Source organism: Orycteropus afer, unplaced genomic scaffold (genome assembly GCF_000298275.1).
Source record: "Orycteropus afer afer isolate SDZICR_OR568_19922 unplaced genomic scaffold, OryAfe1.0 scaffold00001, whole genome shotgun sequence".
Taxonomy (NCBI): domain Eukaryota; kingdom Metazoa; phylum Chordata; class Mammalia; order Tubulidentata; family Orycteropodidae; genus Orycteropus; species Orycteropus afer.
Window position 1 is genome coordinate 15256751 of NW_006921588.1, and position 1210 is coordinate 15257960.

The 1210-nt window shown below is 39.5% G+C and overlaps 1 protein-coding gene across 1 annotated transcript in view; it reads left to right on the forward strand.

The window, feature by feature from the left end:
* The window catches only part of PDE1A (phosphodiesterase 1A), a 445904-nt gene that overhangs the window by 382679 nt on the left and 62015 nt on the right, over positions 1-1210 (forward strand). The window lies entirely within an intron of this gene.

The window sequence follows — 1210 nt, forward strand, 5'->3', positions numbered from 1 at the left end:
TACTCCAGGTGGACACCTTCAGCAATCAGGAGCTCCTCAGTTGCTCATAGCAAATTCTACCTTGGAGTTTACAAAGACTTATGGGTAGAAAAGCCACACAAAGTAATTTACTACACTGCACAGAAAGATGTTTACCTGTGTTTTCATAACAATGCCAAGACATTAGACTGTTTGGATCACAACAGATTGTGGATAACATTTCATAGAATAGGAATTCCAGAACACTTAATTGTGCTCTTGTGGAACCTGTACATAGACCAAGAAGGTAAATCAAACAAAACCAGGGAACAGGGAATAGCGTGTAAAGACAGGAAAGGTGTGAGTCAAGGTTGGATCCTTCCCCCATATGTACTCAATTTGTGTGCTTAGCATATAATTTCAGAAGCTGGATTATATGAAGAGAACATGGCATCAGGATTGAAGGAACAACCGAACAACCTGGGATATGAAGATGACACAACCTTGTATTCTGAAAGTGAAGAGGACTTGAAGTACTTACTGATGGAGATCAAACACTACTGCTTTCAGTATGGGTTATACTTCAACATAAAGAAAACAAAATTCCTCACAACTGGATCAGTAAGCAACATTACGACCAACAGAGATAAAATTGAAGTTGTCAGGGATTTCATTTTAGTGGGATCTACAAATCACCCATGGAAGCAGCAGTCAAGAAACAGATGACATATTTCACTAGGCAAATCTGTAGCAAAAGACCTCTTTAAAATACAAAAAGCAAAAATGTTACTTTGAATGATAAGATGTGCTTGATTCAAGCCATGGTGTATTCATTTGCCTCATTTGCATATGAAAGCTAGGCAATGAATGAGAAAGACTGAAGAAGAATTGATGCCTTTGAATTATGATATTGGTAAAGAATATTTGAATATATCATGGACTACCAGAAGAAGGTACTAATCTGTCTTGGAAGAAGTGCAGCAAGAGTGTTTCTTAGAAGCAAGTATGGGCAAGACATTTATCAGGAGGAAACAGTCTCTGGAGAAGGACATCATTCTTGGTAAAGCAGATGGTGGACAAGAAAAGAGGAACATGCCCAACAAGATGGATAGACCCAGCTGCTACAACAGTGGGCTCAAACATAGCAACGGTTGTGAGGATGGTGCAGGACCGAGCAGTGTTTTGTTTTGTTGTACTTAGGATCAGTTCATAGGATCGGTATGGGAGCTCTGGTGCATAGTGCCTATGGCAT